Raw genomic sequence first — 21,575 nt, 5'->3', positions numbered from 1 at the left:
TATGAAGAATGATTGCAGCTATTGGGTTTGTCTAATCTAGTGAAATGAGGACTGGGGTGACATGATAGCAATGTTCCAATATTTGAAGAGTTGCCACAAAGAGTTGCCATTACTTTCCAAAGTAGCAAAAGGGAGGGCAAGAAGCAATGGATGGAAACTAATCAAGGAGACAAGCAATCTGGAAGTAAGGAGAAGCTTCTTAATTAACCAGTGGAATAGGTTGTCTTCAGAAGTTGTGAATGCTCCACAAATGGCTACCTAATCTCTTTTAAGAAGAGATTGGGTAGCCATTTGTCCAAGATAGTATAGGATCTCCTGCTTGTGCAGGAGGTTGGATTCCAAAGTGCCTTCGAACTGTTATTCTGTTATTCTTTTGCAGCCAGCATATCTTTGACCCTCTCTCTGAACTCTCAATTCATTTTCTTGGGCTACTGGGCCCCAAGAAATTCTGCTATAAGCAATTCGAACAAGATGACAACTATTATTATTGAATTAGCCTAAGACAGCTATGGCTCTAATAGAATGGTTAGAAGTTGGCACTTTTTTTGCAGTCATCTTTGATTCATCCAAGAAGCAGTCCTGCTTCATACATTTTTGACATTTCACAATTACGTTTGCATAGTTTGTCATAACACTACTTTTTTATTCCATTCTATCATGTCTGATTCTCAAGACTGCCTGGACAATCTCTGCAGTCTTTGGGCATTTTTTTTTAAAAAATGGCTTGCCACTGCCTGCTTTCTATGGCTGAGAGGGAGTGACAGGTCTAAAGTTTCACAACTATTTTTTTGCCTAAGGCAAGACCAAGACTCAATGTCTCTTTATGTCTTACCTGATACCTTAACCACTACCCTGCTGTCTAATTCTCTTTTAGACTAGTTTGAAGGTGACCTATAGGAATTGATATTACTGCCTTAAATTTTAACTGAATTGTAATAAAGGAAAGAAGAGCTTTGACACAATACACTTAAGGAGTAGTCATAAGGAAATAGCTTAATTAGGTAGTCAATTAGCCTGACTACCTGATCTTCAGTCACATAGCTTTAATAATCAAAAATTGATTTAGTGCAAGGTTTCCAAAAATGGTCAATATCCATCCCCAAATGATGATGGGCTATCCAAGGGATTTATAAATGTTTGGAAGTCAAAAGGAGGTCAGGAATAAAGTTGTCATCATCACCATTATTCTCATCTTCATCTATGGGGAAGGGGGAAATGCCCTGGCCTTTTCTCAGAAAAAAACAGCAGATGTTCCTATACATATAATTTACATAGCTCTAGGCATCAGCAAAAAAAAAATCATCCTTTAACTTCTCCCATTTTTCTTTAACATCAAGGGGGTTAGAAAGATTAATTCAAATACTAGTGAAAAGTGAAAGTATCAAATATGAAAGTTGGAGGATTATTTGAAAAGATTATTAAATAATAGCCATATGGGGAAACAAAAAAACTACCTAGTTAATAGTCATTTGTAATAAGATATATTTATATGCATTTAGGCCTATAGAAAGAAGAAATCTGGAAAAAAAACTTGGTATGAGGCATATGACTTTTGTAAATCAATTGGAGGAAAGCTGGTTTCTTTTAATAATAAGGCAGAGGAACACTTATTAAACCGACTGTGAGTATAATAAACTGCTTATTTCTTATATTTCAAGGCAGAAACACTCCTGGCAAAGGGTTTATCAGAGCACTGAATTCATTATCATGGGATATATAATTACTGTAAATTTCATAAACCTATATATATTCATTCCAAAGTATTCTGCATGTAGTTGAGTTTTCTCTCAGATACTTCTGCTTAGAATTAGAGATCCAATACTTTATTTTATGTCAATAGCTCATTGGATGAGACATCACCATTTATATATTTAAAAAGTCATTCAGTACTTACAACAGTAATACTCATGAATGATCAGAAATGTAGATTCAGTCATAACCATCATCATCATCATTATCATCTCAATAAGGTAACTAGGCTTGTAGTATTGCACATGACTACTTAAATAAATTCCATTGTAGTCATCAGAACTTATTCCCACTTGAGTAGCTTTCAGATTGCATCCATAGGGGCATATGCCATATTTAAGAATATATTTCTGGGGATTATTGATTTGCAGACATGCTTTTATGTACACTGAGAGCATATGCACCAAGACAAATTCCTTGTGTGTCCAATCACACTTGGCCAATAAAAATTCTATTCTATTCTATTCTTATGTTCTGTATATGAAAAGGGAAAAAAAAAGAAAATTGCAGCAATGTATTTAAACAAGACACATGCATGAAACATATTTAACATATTTACCAATTATTACATTTTAGAGCAGAACCAGGAGGCTGGATTGGTTTAAGATTTTTGGACTCTAACACAAAATTTTCTTGGATTGATGGGTCTCATGTAAGTAAATGATCAACATGCATGCCTTATAACACAATATTAAGTGAAATTGCTGCTTTTTTAAATACTTAGTGAAGTATTAGTAATATTTCTTATAGTGAAGTTTCATAGACATAATATTTAACTGTTAAACTAAATTAAACCAACTATTTAAAATCTTATTATAATATGATGTTGATATTTGATCTGATTCAGATTATTTTGACAATTTCTATGGATGTACTTCAGACTGCTATTGAAAAAATTGATTTCATTGTTTTTATAAAAGCCAAAAAACTTTATGAAATCTTTCATTTCACATCTTACTAATTTTTCCTTTATCCATTTTTACTGAGAGGATGTCCAGCTAGAAAAGTTGAGTTGTCCTTTTCCTAAGTAATTGCTAGTGTCTAGAAGCTTAACCTAGGGCTAGAACCATGAATCCAATATGACATGTAGTTTTTTGTGGTTATAAAGCTGCAATCAGGAGATGATAAGGTGGAATACCTTATAATGCAGTTTATACAATATGTTTGTGAATATCTGTTTGTCCCAGGGGTGAAATCTAAAAATTTTCCCTACCGGTTCTGTGGGTGTGGCTTAATTGGTGGGTGTGGCTTGGTGGTCAGATGACTGGGTGGGCGTTGCCAATAACAATAAATAATAAAAATAATAAACAAAGTCTAAAAAACAATAAGAGGTACCAAAAACCAACTTTCACACTTTACATACACACAACACAACACAACACAACTGACTCATACACAATGTAAAAGCAGCTGCACTTCACACTTCACGTAACCACAAAAAGCTCAAAAACCAACTTTTACACTTTACACACACACAACTCTCTCACACACACACACACTCAAACACACAATGCCACATACAGCTTTCTGAGATTTTGTATGTTTGTGTAGTTAAACACTACAGAAACACACCAAATCTCAAAAAGCTGCACAAATATTTTATTTTATTATTTTATTTTATTTTATTTTATTTTATTTTTTGTGGACTTCAAATCCCAGAGTTCCTCAGCCAGCAAAGCCACCAGTCGATCACCGAGGAAATAGATTAGCTAAGCAATTGATTCTGTCTGGCTGAAAGTGAAACTGCTTTCGGGCTGGAAAAAGAGCCATGCGTTCATAAGTAATCAGGTAAGTGCCTTAGAATCTCTACTCTTACTTGTAGAAAACATGTTTTCTACAAGTAAGAGTACAAGTAAGGTTCTGCTGATGAGGAACTCAGGTGAGATCACCAGAGGAGACTTTAATTTTTTTTAAAAAAAAGTTTAAAGTCTCTGCCGATCTCAGCTGAGGGGCGGGATCCTCAAACTTTTTTTTTTACTTTTAAAGGCATGTTTCAGCTGAAGCAAAACCGGCTTTTAAAAGTAAAAAAAAAAAACTTTGCTGATGGTGTGGCTCAGCAGAGGTGGGGGGGGGAGAGATTTTTGCTACTGGTCCTCCGAACCAGCAGCTGCCATCGCTACCGGATCGCGTGAGCTGGTCCGATCCGGGAGCATTTTACCCTTGGTTTGTCCCCATTGGAGCAATTTGATACTGATGATGCTATTGCCAGTTGAAGAAGATAGTTTTTCATAATACCTGAAAAGCAACAAAATCAGAGGGCATCATGGTTGACCAAGTATCATCATGATGTCTGAGACCCTGGAGAATAGGCTGAAAACCTCCAGAGCAATTGAAGAATAAAAGAGATATAGAGAAACCAAGGAGCTAGATGGAAACTCATTATTATAGTGGTGACCCAGAAAGAGGACCAATGCAAGGAAAATGGATCCACTTTGAAGAGGAAGGAGTGAACTGCATAAGCATCTTTTCAAAGTACTGGATTATACTCATCTTGTTTATTCTCCCTGCTAAATGAAAAGCCTGTATCAGTATGCAAGATAAAAGAGAAGTGACAGTGAGGTAAAGAGGATTCAGTGAAGGAGTGTGTGAAGAATGCATTCTTGGGTGATGACAGATGCCACATGCCTTGAGGAAGTGTGTTCTACTCTTTCAGAAGTATGGCTTGATCCAAAAATGTTAGAAAATTATTAATGTATCTACAACATTTCTAGCTACAGTATAAAGTGTTCTGGAACAAATGAATTACATGGAACTATTTTAATATAGCTTTAGGTGTGTGAGTGGAACTGAGATACATTAGTCATATTTAGAGTTGATTTTTTGTAAGACCATGCTGGGGAATTGCAATCCTATTGATATTATTTGATTTCTAAGTTGCTATTAGTAGCCATCAACCATTGCATCTTTCTGGATCATCTCCAAGGACTGAGAATGAGGAAAGCTCTATTGCCATCACTCTTCTTTTTGAATGAGTTATTCCAGTTCATGTGTATGTGGAGGATGCCTTGGATTTAGGGCCTGATACTCGTTCTACTTTTATTTAGCACCTAGCTGAAACTGGTTGCGAATGTAACCCAATGGCACAGGATTAAGTATCATCAGTGTGAGATACACAATTTTACATCTCATCCACTGAATGGTGATTGATTTGAGTCCCTTTTCCTGATGTCTGGAGGATGCTAGGTTCTGGAAGGGAGTGAACATTCTAATTTATTTATTTCTCACATTTATATGCCACCCATCTCACTGATAAGGCTACTCTGCATGATTTACAAAATGGTAAAAAGATAAACTTAAAAACAGTTACAATTGAGAAGACTTAAATTGGATCTTAGGGATCTTAATCCCAGCAAGATGGATCAGTTTGGAGTTAGGCACCTGCAGTCAGAGCCAGCTGACTGCAGGGAGATTCCATCTCTAGTTATGGAAAGAATCACACTCTCCTGTTCTATACTAATTCATCATCTAGTCATCCTTCTTGGCTCACAGATGCTGCTGGAGGAAATTATAACAAGGAGGGACTTTTGCACAACTCCAGCTAGTGTGTCATTTACAGCCTTTCTTAGAATGGGAGACACTGTTCACTGTCACACATATCTTGATCTCTCATTTGGATTACTGAAATGTGTTTACACAGAGTTGCCTTTAAAGACCACACAGAAGCTAGATTGCTTCTCCCCTCCTTTGGAATAGCATTACCCTTGAGATCCACATAGCCTGAGCATTTCTGGTTTTATAAAGGTGATTACAATCTGGCTTTTCTGAATATTTCAGGATAAAAAATGTTACTAGGTATTCCGTCTCAGAAAGTAATATTGACTTGAATTTGTTTACAAATAGTCCTTGACTTACAATCATAAATGAGCCATGCAGGCTAGTTCTGCTGACTGCCAGCAGTTCAATTCTCACCAGCTCAAGGTTGACTCAGCCTCCCATTCTTCCAAGGTCAGTAAAATGAGGACACAGATTGTTGGAGACAATATGCTGACTCTATAAACTGCTTAGAGAGGGAACTTCCATTCATTCAGTCTTGTCCTATCCTCAAATCTTTAAACCCTTGTCCTACCCTATCTTCAAGACACAACCAGTGGTGGGATCCAAGTAATTTAACAACCAGTTCTCTACCCTAATGATTTCTTCCAACAACCAGCTCACCAAACTGCTCAGAAAGTTAACAACCGGTTCTCCCGAAGTGGTGCGAACTGGCTGAATCCCATCACTGGACACAATCAACAATGTTTCAAAAGCCTTTACAGCAGAGTAAAGGCATACAAATGTTTTATAAAATTACAAAGGCATACAAATGTTTTATAAAATTATAACTGTTGTTAGTTCCTCTTATAGAGATATGCCGTGTTTGTGTTAAAACATGTGATGTTACATCAATGAATAAGGCTTAAATGAAAAGTACATGCCAACTTCTACTCCTTCAACTTCAATAGTCAAAAACACATTGGCAAAATTTTTGCAACAGCCTATCAAATATGCATTCACAAATCATTAAAAGGTAATTATGATACATGTTTTTTTCCACATGTTAAAACTGATGGCTTTTAGAAAGTAAATGTGTAAATCCATTTTAATCTTTATTATAGGTATACCTATACGAATTGTCTCATTGGTCTTCAGGAAGCATATATGATAAAAGATGCAAAATAATATGGGGAGATACTGGATCCTGGTCACCTTTTCCATGTTATAGGTTATTTAATTGGATTTGTCAAATTACAAGAGGTAATATGCTTTTCATTTTCAAGTAGTTTATTAGTATATTGCTCAACTGTAAAACTTGTTTAAGACTCTCAAATTCCTCCAAAAGGAAGAGAGACCTTCATATGAACTGTAAAATTTCATATGAAGGTGTGTCTTTCTTTTGGGGAGAAATTTGAGAGTCTTAAATACAATTTTAAGTCTGTAGATTTTAAATTTCTATTTACTGTATGACTAATTAAATAACATGGTACAATGTCAAATATAAATATCTGCATGAATTTACAACAAAGAAGGCATTATTGATGCCAATAGAATTTTTTCTATAATGATCATCACCATTATCAATCATCATCTTAATCATTCATGAAACTTGTATGCTGCCTTGGGGCTCACAACAATCAAACAAAGAGATTTGAATAAAACCAATAAAAGAGTAAAGACAAAAAATAAAATATGGCAAGGGCAATGAAGTGAGGATTCTTATTCTTCCTTGCCAAAGGCTGAATAAAGAGCCAGGTCTTCATGGATCTCCTAAACAACATCAGAGTGGTGGTCATTTGCATGTTAGAGGAAACTGGGATCCAGTTTTCTATGATTTCATTTTCTTATAAAGAAGCCAATACAACATTTCAAAAGGCAATTAAGAATTGCCTTTTGCAACATGAAGTAATGTGATATAGTTAGGTTTGAATTCCTTATAATTAAAATATTTAATTTTGCAGGTTCATCCTTAAATCCAGAACCAAGAAACGACTTCGGTATGTTGAGCAATTTAATGTCAAAAATGTTGTATGCAATATTTACTAAAAACTATGGCTGCACATTGTATTTTAGTTTGATTTGAATCAGACTGCTTTGAGCTAAATTTCGCTGCATGGCATAAAGAAGCATTCCTAAAATGTGATGAGTGATGGTTGAGTTTGTAAGCAGACCAATTTCGCAGACTGAAGAAAGCCAGACATTGGCTCTGCATGGTATAAAACTACAGACATTGTGATTTTCCTTAAGTGAAAGGAAGGTGCCATAGTTCTCTTTATAGACATTAATTGAGTAGGGGTTTCCCAAGCATACATAGAAATATAATCAAAGAGGAGTTATTAAAAAGTAGGACACTTTTCATATCCATCAGAAATCATTGGACATGTATAGAAAACATTCCCAAATATGCAAAGCTTTGATGAAGTGGTTGCATTTGATAGTGATTTGATTGAATCACATGAGCTAAGCACTTGCCTAAGACAACAACCCATTTCTCACTCCAGCTAGTTCTGAAAGCAGATTAAAATGGCCTCATCATTGCTTCGCTTTACACTGCTTTGTCCTGTGTCTCATCCCAGCATATCTAATACCCAGAAGAGACTTTTGGGTATTCTGGTACATTTGCGTAGAAGCCTTTTCTAGTTATTGGAAGCACTCAGTTGAGGTCATTTTGCCAGCTATTACATGGATGTGTCTTTTGGGTGTGCTTGTTCATATTCAGAAGATCGTGGAAGGAAGAGATTTGCCCCAAAGGAAATCTTCAAGTGGCTCTGTTTGCTTTGTGATGTTGTAGAATGAATGCAAAGGCATCCTAGACATGTAAGTTGTTTCTTCTACGTCTTCTTTTGCAGACAATACTTATACAAGAATTGAAGATGGCTGGATTGGATATGGAAACAATGAGTATTATTTCAGCAATACAACAATGCCTGCAGAAAAAGCCCGGAAGTTCTGCAAACAACATCATGGTGATCTTACTACCATTGAGAGTAGAGAAGAAAAAATATTTTTGTGGAAATATGTAAGAAATATATGCAATAAATAGCCATGCAAAATAACAAGCTTTATAAAGTGTGTGTGTGTGTGTGTGTGTAATCCATGAGTGTGTGTGCATGTCTCTTTCTCTCTGTGTGTATATGTGTATAAATGAAATAAGAAGCAGAAGTTTTCAAAAAAAAAATTCTACCTTTTGTGTTGCATTATTATACCTCTAAATATATAATATGCTGACCATTAAATTAATATCACTGGAGCTTTAGTATGGCGAACTTAATTGGAAACCAATTATTTAAAAACACAATAAGTTAATAATCTTTTTTCTCACATGAATTTTCAAAGAACACCATATTGTTAAAAAGCAAAGCATATTTCAAAGTTATGTCATTCATTTTGTCTGTTGTTTCTATTCAACATGATTTGCAAAGAATACTTTTAATTATACATTATGTTTGATAAAACACAAGCATACTAGGAAAGAATCTATCCTATATTGGATTATTAGCTGTGACTTTCTATAGAATAACTGAATTAGATTTATTGGTACACTGTCTCATTACTTTATATTAAAGCAGTACATAACTATTTTTATTCCCAATTCTTTCTTTTACATTTTAGGCTGTCAGCTATGGAATTCATTATGATTCCTATATTGGTTTAATTTTGAGCCTTGACAAAAAATTTGGGTAGGTGAATAAAATACATTAAACTGATTGACAAATTCTGCAGCATGCAATGGAATTATTTTTAATAATAAACTGGAATAAATATAAATAAGACAGCCAATTTTGATGAAAAAAAGATTTTTGGGGCAGGTTTTTCTTTAACAAGGCTTACTGAAAGGGAAAACAACTCTATTTTTAATGCTTTCACTTTGGAACCTGATTTATTTCTCCATTTCTTAAGATAAACACTTCTTTAGTTTTTACCAGTAGCCATCCAGCAAGGAAGCGGTTCACCAAGGAATGTGCTGGTAGGCAGGCTGTGAATCTCTCAAGTCCCCAACATACCATTATTTATTTATTTATTTATTTATTGATTTGATTTTTATACCGCCCTTCTCCCGAAGGACTCAGGGCGGTGTACAGGCAGAATAAAACCAACAAAGAACAATATACAATATACAAAGTTAAAATATCAATTAAAAACTTATTAAATGAGCCTGAAAAATTTAAGAAATTTACCATAAAACCAAAAACCCCACTAAAATTGCTAAAAATTTGAGTTTAAAATTCCATTCAAGCCAGCCCCGCGCGAATAAAGAGATATGTTTTCAGTTCGCGACGGAATGTCCGAAGGTCAGATATCTGGCGTAAGCCCGGGGGGAGTTCATTCCAGAGTGTGGGAGCCCCCACAGAGAAGGCCGTCCTGGGGCCGCCAGCCGACATTGTTTGGCGGACGGCACCTGAGGAGTCCCTCTTGTGAGAGCGTCACGGGTCGGTGGGAGGCATGTGGTAGCAGCAGGCGGTCCCGTAAGTACCCAGGTCCTAAGCCATGGAGCGCCTTAAAGGTCGTGACTAACACCTTAAAGTGCACCCGAGAGGCCACAGGTAGCCAGTGCAGCCTGCGCAGGAGAGGTGTTACATGGGAGCTGCGTGCAGCTCCCTCTATCACCGCGGCTGCGTTCTGGACTAACTGAAGCCTCCGGACGCACTTCAAGGGGAGCCCCATGTAGAGAGCGTTACAATAATCCAAGCGAGAGGTAACGAGTGCGTGAGTGACCGTGCATAAGGCATCCCGATCAAGGAAGGGGCGCAACTGCCAAACCAGGCGAACCTGGTGGAAGGCCCTCCTGGAGACGGCCGTCAAATGATCTTCAAACGACAGCCGATCATCCAGGAGGACACCCAAGTTGCGCACCCTATCCTTTGGGGCCAATAACTGCTTCAACAGCCAGCCGCGGTTGCAGCTGGCTGAATCGGGATGCCGGCATCCACAGCCACTCCGTCTTGGAGGGATTAAGCTTGAGCCTGTTTCTCCCCATCCAGACCCGTACGGCCTCCAAACACCGGGACAGCACTTCAACAGCTTCATTGGGGTGGCCCGGGGTGGAAAAGTACAGCTGGGTGTCGTCAGCGTACTGCTGGTATCTCACCCCAAAGCCACTGATGATCTCACCCAGCAGCTTCATATAGATGTTGAATAGCAGGGGCGAGAGGTTAGAGATTTTATAGTAAAAAAATCCAAGCACAGAGAATTAACTCTGTGCAACCATGAATGTTGCCATGTGGCATTTCAACCTGGTGAAAATTATTAAACTATGTGGAAAAAGCACTTCATTTATTGTTTTACTTTAAATTGTAATTATCTGCATTTAAACTAATCACAGTGAATTCCCAATCTTTCCCAATCTCCCTGCATTCATACGCTTGCTCTCCATACCTCTCTGTGATGCAGACATGTAGATATGTATGCATGCATGTTGTGCCCTCTTTCCCTGGCCTTTCTATGCTTGTGCATGCATCCCAGCTCACTTTCCCAGGACTCCCTGAGGTCACACCAAAGTGCACACCAGCCCAACTGAAGTATGGCCTCCCAGGGCCTCCCCAATCCCCCTACAGTATCCTCATGCTCTTTACTTGTGACTACCTCTGTTTCCTGCTTAATAACTCTTGGTATTGTGATCGCAACTGGGGCCACCTGGATTGCCATTGCTAAGCAATTAAATCACAGGATGTTACACTTTACAGCTGCATTGCTTAGTGACAGCAATGATAATTCCATCAAGAACTAACTATAATTTCTCAATAGTTTTAAGTGTGCTATACCATTTTTCTTTGTTAGGTTTTTTTTTAATTTTGTTTTAGATTGTTTGTATAGTCCACTTAATGCAGTGGTGGGTTTCAAATATTTTTATTACCAGTTTTGTGGGCATGGCTTGGTGGGTATGGCAGTGGAAGGATACTATAAAATCTCCATTCCTTCCCCAAACGTGCCTACCGTTCCTGTCCTATTGTTTTTCTTTTTTATCTTCTTATATATATATATATGCTTATACCTCCTAGTATTCCCACATATATACAGTATGTTTATATACTATATAATCTTTTTGTGTGATGCTTAAATATATATAAGATGCTTATATATATTTATATATATATTTATATATAAATAAATAAATAAATAAATAAATCCCCATTTTCTCCCCATAAGCTGGGACTTGGGAGACAGAGAATAGATGGGGCAGGGCCAGTCAGAATTTTTACTACTGGTTCTCCAAACTACTCAAAATTTCCACTACCGGTTCTCCAGAACTGATAAGAACCTGCTGAAACCCACCTCTGACTTACTGGGGTTATATTGTCTTCAAATAATAAAGAGATTGTATAATGGAACAATGTTTTGCAAATTCAAATTTTCCTAGCTTTGGAACAGCCTTTCTTGAGCTTCCAACAGTTGTTTTGAGTTCAGAACATCATAGGTGACTATCAAATATTTTTCTTCAGATGGATGGATAGAAGTCCAGTGACATATGAAGCCTGGGCCCCGGGTGAACCCAACTTTACCAATGAAGATGAACACTGTGTAGTTATGTATTATAGTTCAGGTAAGTAAAAGAAACTTCAGATTTTCAGCAGTTATCTGTATGTACATGTTCAGGATAAAGCATAGCATTGTTTAATTTGGGCTAACTGGCACACATTATTATAGTCCATCATTGAATATTCAAAAATACATTATTTGGTAACTCTAATTGACTTGTTTTACATTATAACGTAAATATTTACATTGGTATTAAGTGTTACAACATATCATTTTCTAAGCAAGCATATAAGCATATTTTCAAATCAAGAACTTAAGGTTTCATCCATAGCCTACATAATTTAATTACTGCATCATATATTCACAGGAATACAAACTTGCAATAATCATAAACCCACAATAGTCTTGCCAATGGTCAAGAATTAAAATCATTGCATTCCAAAATAACTAGATAGTCACCTATTAATCTCTTCATTCAATGTTTTGGAATTATTGACATTCAGGCTACAAAAATACAGTAGTCCTCACTAACCTTCCACAATTGGGATGAGCAGTTCCATTGCTAAGCGACACAGTCATAAAATGAAAGACACATGACTGTGCCTACTTACCTACTTACAAGGTTTTTCTGGAACCTTGACAATGACAGTTTCATCTGTGTTCACTGAGTAAGTCACCTGCAGTCATTAAACACAATGTCATGTGACCATGCCCTGCAGCTACTTGTCGCCTTTCCCATTGAGCTTACTTGTTGAATATCGGCTCTGAAGGTCATAAATGATACTCATCTGACCATGGGATATTGCAATAGTCTTAAATGTGAGTCAACTACCCTGTCCTAAATCACAATTGTGTGACTGTAGAGATGTGCAATGTCTGCAACTTTGAAGTCCAATCTAGTTCTTTTTTTTCAGTGCCATTGTAATTTTTTTTTTTTTTTAATTCAAAAAGTTTTACAAAATTTTTTTCCCCCCCCTTTCCCCCCCTCCTCCCCCTCCCTTCACAACCCCCCTCCCCCCCCCGACTTCCCGGAACGAACACAAGGTATAGTTAAAGATAAAACAAACATATGCTAAAAATTTTCGTCCCAACTTAATTATACCCTACAATCATCAATTCCTAACTTCCCCAAAGCAATCAAACATAATACATCATAATCATTCAAAACAGTCTGATAACTCTTAGTCTGATATCTACGTTGAATATAGTCAATCCATTTTTTCCATTCCTTTAAGTATCTTTCTTGCGTATTGTCTTTCAAAAAGGCTGATATCTTCGCCATCTCAGCCAAATTGGCAACTTTCAATATCCATTCTTGTATTGTTGGTACTTCTTTTTTCTTCCAATATTGTCCTATTAGTAATCTTGCTGCAGTTATTAGATTTAAAATCAATTTAGTCTCAATTACTGTACAATCCGTAATAATTCCCAACAAGAAAAATTGCGGCAGGAACTTTATCTTCTTTTTCAGAACATTTTGTAAAATCCACCAAATTTTTATCCAAAAGGCCTTTATGTCCTTACAAGTCCACCAAATGTGAAAATATGTAGCGTCATCACAATTACATCTCCAACATTTTGCTTGCATTTCTGGATACATACACGATAATTTTTTAGGATCTAGATGCCATCTATAAAACATTTTATAAAATTTTCCTCAGATTCTGTGCCTCGTGAATTTAACATTTCTAACCCAAATTTTTCCCGTTTCCAATAATATTGGCTCCTGAAAATTTTGTGCCCACTTTATCATACAGTCCTTTACCAAGTCCCCTTCAGGATCTATTTCCAGTAACACATTATACAATCTCTTTATATGCTCCCGAGGCTGATTTCTTATTTGTTTTACCAAATTTCCTTCGTTCTGCTCTATACCAATTTTCTGATCTCCCTTCCATCTAGCACGTAATTGTTCATATTGAAACCAAGTATAATTTTTCCCTTCCTCTCTTAATACTTGCAGAGATTTTAACTGCAAATTACCTCTTTCAGTATACAAAAGATCTTTATATGTAATCATTTCCTGATTCTGTTCTATGTTTATATTTTCTACTGTATGTCTAGGTCCTAGGACTTGCCCATATAGGAACCTTATAATTTAATTTATAAGAGTATTTTTTCCAAACACGCAGAAGGGCATTTCTTAACACATGATTTTTAAAAGCCTTATCCACTTTTTTGTCATAAATTAAATATGCATGCCATCCATATAGCAAATCATAACCTTCTATATTCAAAATTCTATCCTCTGTTAAATTAAACCAATCACTTATTGCAGAGAGAGCAGCTGCTTCATAATATAATTTAAAATTAGGCATTTTTAAACCTCCCCTTTCCCGAGAATCTTGAATTATTTTCATTTTAACCCTAGCTTTTTTACCTTCCCATATAAATTTGTTAATTCCCTTCTGCCATTCCTCAAGATTCTTATCTTTCTTAATTATTGGTATCATCTGAAAGAGGAATAAAAATCTAGGTAAAACATTCATTTTAATAGCAGCAATTCTCCCAGCAAAGATAATTGCAATTTTTCCAAACAATCAACTCCTTCTGAACTTTTGCCATAAAACCTCATAGTTATTCTTATACAATTTCACATTTGATGACGTAATATAAACCCTAAGTACTTAACCTTCTTTACAATTTCAAATCCTGTTACTTCCTCTAGTTTTTCTTTCTGTTGTCTGGCCATATTTTTATTATCACTTTTGTCTTTTCTGATTTACCTTAAACCCTGAGACATTCCCATATTGATCAATTATTTCCAACAAAGATTTACTAGAATTTATAGGGTTTGTTAAAGTAATCACCAAATCATCTGCAAAAGCTCTTAACTTATATTCATACTGTCTAACTCTAATTCCTCTATCTCCTTTACTTCGTATTTTATCCAATAATGGTTCTAGAGTTAAAATAAACAATAATGGTGATAAAGGACATCCCTGTCTTGTTCCTTCGCAATCTTAAAAGGTTCTGTTAAGCTACCATTGATTATAATCTGTGCTGTTTGCTCTCCATAAATTGCCCTAATTATTCTTAAAAAACCATCTCCAAATTGCATCTTTTCTATTAATTTAAATAAAAAATCCCAATGCAATCGATCAAAAGCTTTCTCTGCATCGAGAAAAATAAATGCTGCTGCAATAAAATTTTCTTTTCTAAGTACTCCAGTAAATTAACAATCTGCCTAACATTATTCCTCATCTGTCTCCCTTTTATAAATCCAGATTGATCATTATGAATTCTTCGCTGCAGAATCAACATTAATCTATTAGCTATTATTTTAACAAAAATCTTATAATCATTATTTAAAAGTGAGATTGGCCTATAATTCCCAGGTTTAGAACAATCCTGTTCCTCTTTTGGTATCAATGAAATAAACGAGGTTCTCCATGAGAATTCCCCTCCTAGTTGTATCTGATTAAATAATTCCTTAAGTGGACCTAACATCTCATCCTGTAAATTCCTATAATAACTAACTGTAAGCCCATCCGTACCAGGAGTTTTCCCATTTTAATTGTTTAATTACCAAAATAATTTCTTCCGAGGTTATAGGCCGATTCAATTCATCCGTTTGTTCTAAAGTTAAATTTTTAACCTTATATTCCTTCAAATATTTATCAATATCCCTATTCAATATATTATCTTTAAGATATAAATTTGTATAATATTCTAAAAAAGCTTTTTTAATTTTATCCTGTTGATATCTCTCTTTACCTTTGTATTCTATTTTTTCTATAGTACGTTGTTTTTGTCTTTTCCTTAAAGTGTATGCTAACCACCTACCAGGTCTATTTGCGTTACAAAAAGTATTATGTTTGGCATATTGTATATTTGTTGCCACCTGATCAGCCATTATCATATTAAATTGATTCTGTAGTAACTTTATTGCATCTTTAAGTTTTTGATCATGTGGATTATGTATTAATAATTGTTGTTTCTTATAAATTTCCTCTTCTAAATACCTACGCTGTCTTTGTTGCTTATTTCTCTGTCTATTATTAAGATATATTAATACACCTCTCATAAAAGCTTTACTACAATCCCAGACCATTTCTATCGATGTTTCATTATTCAAATTATAATCAAAAAATTCTTTCATCTGCTTTTTACATTGATTTACATTATCCTGATATCTAAACAAATTTTCATTTAATCTCCAAGTTCTTCTACCCTCTTTTCCATATTGCAATTCCATCCAAACAGGACTATGATCAGACAAACATCTTGGAAATATCTTAGTTTTCTTCACCCTAAAAAGCAAATCATTAGAAATTAAAATAAAATCAATACGTGAGAAGGATTGATGCCTATCAGAGAAAAAGTATAGTCTCTTTCCTCCAAATTCGCAGTCTCCATACATCTCTTAACTCAAAATCTTCTATCATATCAAAAAAGGATTTAGGCAGCTTTGCATGTGCAGGTATCTTCTTGGAAGAAATTCTCTTGTCCTTTCGTGTATCTATTACTCCATTCCAATCTCCCAATATAATACACGATTTATAATCCCATAGAATCAACTTATCATATAACATTCTATAAAATTTTTCTTGTTGCTGGTTGGGTGCATATATACCAAGCAAGAGAGACCTTTTGTTTCTATTGTAAGTTCAATAGCAATATATCTTCCATGAATATCTGCCTCTATTAACTTGGCTGGTATATCTTTTCTCAAATAAACCACTATGCCATGTTTTTTCTCCAAAGCTGAAGCAACAAAATGTTTACCTAACTTTGAGTTTATTAGGTACTTTTGATCTGATAATTTAATATGCGTTTCTTGTAAGCAAATAACATCATTTTAAATTGTTTCAAATAATGAAATATTTTCTTCTCTTCTGAGCTGAGTTCAAACCATTGACATTCCAAGTCAAGATTTTATTTGCCATTACTGGGCTGCTGAAGCTTTTGGGCAATCAACTGAAGATCGTCCTCCCGTATCTTGGCCGTGCTCCTCCACCGCTTCTGTAGCAGAGTCCTGAGCTTTACTTTGAGTTTGTTGCTCCTTTTCTTTACGCTTAAGGGCTCCCCTCGTCAGTCTTTGTTCTTGTGGTTGTTCCTCTGATGGTAACATCACTGGAATCACCTCAGCTTCCACACCCATTTGAGTCTCTTGAATTCTTTTTTCTATTATTTCTATTTCAAATTTCAGCACCGTAGAAAGAAAATCTTTGGCCTTAAGCACTGTGTCAATACGATAACGCCTTCCTTGATAATACACTGTCAAGCCAACTGGAACCTCCCATCTAAATTGAATCTGGTATTTCTTAAGTTCTTGTGTAAAAAATGTAAAATCTTTTCTATCCCTTAACATCTTGGGAGGGATCTCTTTCAAAACCTTCAACTCCTGTTCCCCTATTTTCAAGTTTTTCTGAAAAGCAACTTGCAAAATTTGATTCCTCACTGTTCTTTTCAAAAAATAAACCACGATGTCTCTAGGAAGTTTCTTTTGCCTAGCAATCCAAGAATTAACTCTATAAATTTTGTCAATTTGATAAACAACCTCTTGTGGATCAAGTTCAATAAATTCAGCCAGAGCTTCTGATAAAATTTTTTTTAAATCTTCCCCTTTTTCCTCATTCAAACCCCTAATTCTCAGAGCTCCTTCCATCATTCTATACTGCATCACCACCACTTGATCTTCATTTTTATCCAATTTGATTTGCATTCCCCCCATTCTATTTTCTATTTGTTGATTTGACTGAACAATTTCTTGCACCTCCTCCTCCACCAGCTCCAATCTTTTTGCCAAACCTTGAAAAGCCATCAAAATATCTTCTCTTATTTTTTTATTATTCTCTTTTATTTCTTCTCTTATTTTCTCATTATTATCCATAATCTCCTTAAACCTTTCTTCAGACACTTTCCCTTGCTCTTTAATCAGATCTTCTAAAGCTAATTCAGAACCCTTCTGCCCCAGTCTTAGGTGGTTTAGTAGCCATTTCAGTTTTAAAATTCACAAAATATAAGTCTAGAAACTTGTCTTTTCCCTTTAATTATAGGAGAGCTCAGTTCACTTCATTAAAATCCACACATAACATTCTTATCTTCTTAGTTGCACAGACTGTTTAAAATTCCATTCAGCAGTTTCACTCCCGTTCAGGCGCCATCTTTATGAGTCAATTAAAACAAAGGAAAAAAAAATTCCTCTTTTTTAAAAGGTAGAAGTCAGGAAATCAAAAATACTTGCAATCCAATAATTGTCCGCTTGCATTCATTCCGTCTGCTTAAAGAGATCCATAAAGATAAGACAATTAGCAGAGATGGACACTTTCTTCTTTTCCTGCTTTTGCAGGAGCGCACTGAAGTCGGAGCTTATGACAGGATTATTTATGGGACCGTCGACCCTTCGAAGCTCTGCTTAATTAAAACAAAGCCTCTGGGCAGGTCTACCAACATTTCCTGTTGCTCTTATCTTACCCTTTCATCCAGGGAAAAAGATTAAAGCCGGCTTTTCTTGGCTTTTACGATGTTCAGTGCGGAGCCCCATTAATTAGGGCTCAGCGAAGAGGTGGAGCCACCCGGAAGTCAGTGCCATTGTAATTTTTTGATGGTTACTGAATGAGTGGTCGGTAAGTGAGGACTACGTCTATTCTTTCACAAATACTGTAGGATTTCAGTATATACTGTTACACTTTGCATTATTCTCATCCTCATTATTTCAGTTGCAACACGGTTGCTATTTATAAATTAATCTTGACAATATAATCTCTTTCACCAGGTGTATGGAATGATATAAACTGTAGTGATCAGAAAAGCTTCATCTGCGAGAGACACAATAGCTCTGTCCGTTCAACTGCAGCACCGACATTACCTGCAACACCAAAAGGGTGCAGTGAAGGCTGGCTTTGGTTTAATGACAAGGTAACTGATATAGCAATTGTAAAAATTTTGAGATAGCATCACTGTTCAAACATCCTAAAGGCAATATGTATGCTAATACATGGAGATTGCCATAGGAGATCTTTTTAGACTTCTTAAGAACACAGGTAGTTGAGCAAGAGATTCTTCATTTCCTATATTACATCTATTGTATTAGGTATAATATTTGAACAAAGTAACTAAGCCACAAAATAGAAATACCTGCAACAATAAAACAACAAAAAATATTAATGCTGCCAATACTAAAAGAGCCATGTTTTTTTAGAAATATATTTAGCATTTTAGGTAAATGACATTTTTGCTCTGCTCCCATAAAATCTAAATGTAACTTAAAGTATATTTTCACATTCTATTTCCCTATTATTTTTGTTAACATTTATTACATGTAGTTCTCAACTTAAAATCATAACTGAGCCCAAAATTATGGTCATAAGTCATGCCACCCATTAAGTGTGACCAACCTGATTTTATAACTTTTTTTTGCAGCAGTCATTAAGCAAATGTAGTAAAGCAAATGCAGCAGTTATTAAGCAAAATCCATGATTGTTAAATGAACTCATTTTCTGCAATGAACATTTTTTTGCCAGAAACTAGAAGCAAACATCAGTTTCCAGCAAAAAAATAAAATAAAAAAAATCCTGATCATGTGACCATGGAGTGTTGCAAACAGCAGTAAGTGTGAGCTGGTTGCCAAGCAACCAAAATGCTCTGACTGTGAGGGACATGGCCATGAAATTTCAAATCCAGATCATAATTATTGGGGAGGGGGTGGTTTCTGGTAACTTGTGATTTCAGAGGACATGTCTATAAGCAGTATCATCTGAAGAGTCTTCCTTCCTTGAATTGTTTATTTATTTATTTTATTTATTTATTTATTTTATTTTATCAAAACAATATATACAAGCATAACATTAAAAGATTATATAATGTATAAACAAATATATAAGAAGAAACAAGGAAGTATAAGCATATATATATATATATATATATATATATATATATATATATATATATATATATATATATATATATATATATATATATATATATATATATATGTAGGTCTTTGGTTGTTCGGATTTTCTTCCGTGTAAAATTAGAAGTGTCTTGGCGACGTTTTGACGAAGTCTCATTCGTCATCTTCAGGCTTCAGTTTCATGCTTCTGGGAGCAATGTGTGATTGCAGCTGTTTCTTCCACCCAAACAAGACACAACCCACACCCAAACAGGACACACCCCCAGCCAATCAGAGCACAAAAAAACCTCCATCCAATCAGAGCGCAGCCAAGCTCCCACCCAATCAGTTCAAACCCCCACTAGCAGTTAAAAAGGAAGAAACAGCTGCAATCACACATTGCTCCCAGAAGCACGAAGCTGAAGCCTGAAGATGACGAATGAGACTTTGTCGAAACGTCGCCAAGACACTTCTAATTTTACACGGGAGAAAACCCGAACAACCAAAGACCTACATACAAACACCCGTGAAAACCTCAGAATATATATATATATATATATATATATATATATATATATATATATATATATATATATATATATATATATATATATATATATATATATATATATATATATATATATATGTAGGTCTTGGTTATTCGGGTTTTCTCCCGTAAAATTGGAAGTATCTTGGCGACGTTTCGACAAAGTCTCATTCGTCATCTTCAGGCTTCAACTTCGTGCTTCTGGGAGCAATGTGTGATTGCAGCTGTTTCTTCCTTTTTAACTGCTAGTGGGGGTTTGAACTGATTGGGTGGGAGCTTGGCTGTGCTCTGATTGGATGGGTTTTTTTTGTGCTCTGATTGGCTGGGGGTGTGTCCTGTTTGGGTGGGGGCTTGGTTGTGCTCAGATTAGTCTGAGTTGCAGGGGGATTTGAGCTGGTGAGCTGCACTGCTGCTGTTTGGCTTCATGTTCGTGGTCATGCTACATCTTCGTAGTGAGTGTCAGTCTGCTGCATGTATGGATTGGAGGGGTTTGAAATGGTTAATGTTGCAGCTGCGGTCTGGCTTCTGGTCCTTGGTCGTGCTTCCTGATCAGTGTGGGTTTGGGTCTGCTTTCTGGGTGGTTGTGTGGTGGTGACATCCTGTGTGGACCTCGTGAGTGTGGGTCTGGTGTCATTCCTCGTGTTAAGGACTCATTTGTCAATAAGGGCGGGTTTCCAAATGGCTGGTAGGCGGGAGGTATCATCTCGTTTGTTCATGCTGTGTGGGCGTTTTTCTATCTCGATGGCTTCTCTGATTATTCTGTTGTTAAAGTGTTCAGTTTTGGCGATAGTTCTGGTCTTTTTAAAGTCAATATCGTGTCCTGTGGCTTTAAGGTGTTCGACCAGGGAAGAAGTTGGTTCCTCTTTTTTGACTGAGTTCTTGTGTTCTTCAATGCGTGCACTTATTCTTCTGTTGGTTTGTCCGATGTATGTGGTGGGGCAGGCGGTGCATGGGATTTCATATACTCCTTGATTTTCTAACTCAATTTTGTCTTTGGGGTTTTTTAGGATGGTGGATATTTTTTGGTTTGTGCAGAATGCTGTCTTGATGTTATGTTTGTGGAGGATCTTGCTGATTCTGTCTGTGGTGCCTTTTATATATGCACGACCACGAACACGAAGCCAAACAGCAGCACGAAGCCAAACAGCAGCAGCAGTGCAGCTCACCAGCTCAAATCCCCCTGCAACTCAGACTAATCTGAGCACAACCAAGCCCCCACCCAAACAGGACACACCCCCAGCCAATCAGAGCACAAAAAACCCCTATCCAATCAGAGCACAGCCAAGCTCCCACCCAATCAGTTCAAACCCCCACTAGCAGTTAAAAAGGAAGAAACAGCTGCAATTACACATTGCTCCCAGAAGCACGAAGCTGAAGCCTGAAGATGACGAATGAGACTTCGTCGAAACGTCGCCAAGACACTTCCAATTTTACGTGGGAGAAAACCCGAATAACCAAAGACCTACATACAAACACCCGTGAAAACCTCAG

General features: G+C 36.2%; 1 pseudogene; it reads left to right on the top strand.

Annotated features, from left to right (window-relative positions):
- The window catches only part of LOC131198263 (macrophage mannose receptor 1-like), a 55,755-nt pseudogene that overhangs the window by 22,736 nt on the left and 11,444 nt on the right, over positions 1-21,575 (top strand).

Source organism: Ahaetulla prasina, chromosome 4 (assembly GCF_028640845.1).
Source record: "Ahaetulla prasina isolate Xishuangbanna chromosome 4, ASM2864084v1, whole genome shotgun sequence".
Lineage (NCBI taxonomy): Eukaryota > Metazoa > Chordata > Lepidosauria > Squamata > Colubridae > Ahaetulla > Ahaetulla prasina.
Note: the sequence above shows the minus strand (reverse complement) of the source record. Positions and strands in the feature narration are given on the sequence as shown.